General features: G+C 45.1%; 1 long non-coding RNA gene across 1 annotated transcript; it reads left to right on the top strand.

Annotated features, from left to right (window-relative positions):
• Positions 1-829: 829 nt before the first annotated feature.
• On the top strand, positions 830-1,789 carry LOC129602134 (uncharacterized). The gene is made up of 3 exons (XR_008692357.1): positions 830-953; positions 1,444-1,559; positions 1,681-1,789. It is a non-coding gene; the product is annotated as an uncharacterized LOC129602134 (long non-coding RNA).
• Positions 1,790-2,019: the final 230 nt, after the last annotated feature.

Raw genomic sequence — 2,019 nt, 5'->3', positions numbered from 1 at the left:
AGCGTCGTTCTATCCGAAATTTGAGTCTGCTTATTCAGCCATTCCTCCAGCTGAGGATTTCTGGACATAGACTCATTGCTGGCCGTGCTACTGGGGCGACGGTGTTCATCCTCCATCAGGGCATCATCCATCAGTTCATTTTCTGTATCAGAACTGTCTCTATTTTCTGTTCCTCGCATCTGGCGACTAGATTCGTCAGCTGTTCTTTTCAGAATTTGTTGGCGTAAGTCTGTTGAGCCATTTTTCCTCTGTTTGGCAGGTGCCGTTTCCCTTGGAATTTGACTTTCTGACGATGAACGCAGCATGGTCTGACCTCCGAGAATTCGACTCGTGATTCCTGTCTAGGCCTCCGCAAGATGCCAGCTGGATTACTACCAGTAGCTAAGGGCTGATCCACGTATGACGAGAAATTTTGGGGATTAAATGGTGTAAAAGCGGGAGGACGTAATACGTCTCCTGTTGCTACCGGCGCTTCCCTTTGAAAGTATCCTTCACCGCCGCCAAGAACAGCATCTGTATTTCGAAGCCGACGAAGTTCGTCAAACGCTTGCTTTAGATCCACTTCCATCTTGGTAAGTTGATCTTGTTTTTCATGCCATTCCCTTCGGCATTGCGCATTTTCTTCATACAGCCGATTACACCTTTCAGACTTTTCATATGCGTCGGCCTGTGCTGTATTTTTCGCTTGAATCGCGTTCTCACAATTATCACATCTTTTATCCTTTTTCGAATCTTTTAATTCCTTTTGGGCCTTTTGGACATTCTCTCGCTCTGTAGTCAATAGACCCTGCAATCTCTCAATTTCCTTTTGGGACGCATCATCCTTTTCCTTGGGAATATGCATCGGGCCGACTGAAGACTTATTGTTCAGCTGCACTCTCGCTTGTGTGAGTTCACGCTGTAGAGAGTCTTCCGCATCTTTAGCCCGTTTCTTTTCATCTTCCAAATCTTTGGTAAGTTTTGTGACCAGGTTCTGCGCATCCGTCAAATTTTTATTAGTTAATTTATGCGCATCTTTCTCAGAATTACAATCTTTCTGAGCTTTCGAGAGCTTTTGGTTCAAATCAGTTATTTGTTTCGTTAAATCCGGTGCTGGTTGCGCACTGAGGCCATCAATCGTAGCTTTCGCGTTTGAAAGATCTCTCTGGGCATCTTCCAACTGTTTTTCAAAATTACGATTCGTGTCTTTTAAAGTATCGCGCTCATCTTGCATTGCATTAAATGCGGCCTCCGCATTTCTGTTGGCTTGTCTTAGACTGTGCAAATTATCATTCGCAATGCGTATTTCGTTAGCCAATCTGTCATTTTCTATTTGTTCATTTTCGAATTTGATACGCATTTCATTGAAATCGTTTTGAAATTTCAATTTTTCGTTTCGTTCCGCATCTACACGAGCGTCTAAAGACATAGTATTACCCATTTCATCTACTTTTGTTTTTGTAGATGCGATGAGCGTGCGGAGACTTTGGATCAATACGGGCATAGTTTGCCGGACTATCAAGCCCACGTCCTGGTCAGTTTCTGCCGCAGCTAACTGCTCATCGACTTCCCTAGCTTGAGTAAGGAAGTCCTCATCTGGTTGCTCAAAATCTTTTTCTGACACAAAACTGTGTAATTTTAGCTGTGCCGGGTGGAATGTCATTGTTCCACCACGAATGCTTTTACTTGCTCTTGTTTCAGATCCCTCAGAAATATCCGCTTTATCCGCAGCCGCCAACGCTATCAAATTATTGTCCGACTGGGACGACTGAGGTTCTGTTTGGCTCTCAGCCACACTTGGGGTTTCCGATATGGGTTCATCCAATATCGCACCGGATGCCTGAACTGGCATTTTCTCCTTGGCACCGCGCGTGACGCGCTCATTTGCTGCTTGTTTTTTGGGAGTTTTTCCGGTTGCTTTTGACGCTGTGAGTGCGGCTTGGGCCGCCTCTCTTCGTCTGTTCAAATCTTCCGTGTATTCTGGCAGCCACCTGTTTGCATCCTGCAAGGCAGCTTTAAACTGCTCATCAGTAATGTCCA

This window comes from Paramacrobiotus metropolitanus, unplaced genomic scaffold, assembly GCF_019649055.1.
Source record: "Paramacrobiotus metropolitanus isolate TYO unplaced genomic scaffold, Prichtersi_v1.0 Parri_scaffold0000337, whole genome shotgun sequence".
Classification (NCBI taxonomy): Eukaryota; Metazoa; Tardigrada; class Eutardigrada; order Parachela; family Macrobiotidae; genus Paramacrobiotus; species Paramacrobiotus metropolitanus.
This window is presented reverse-complemented; position numbering and strand designations above follow the sequence as displayed.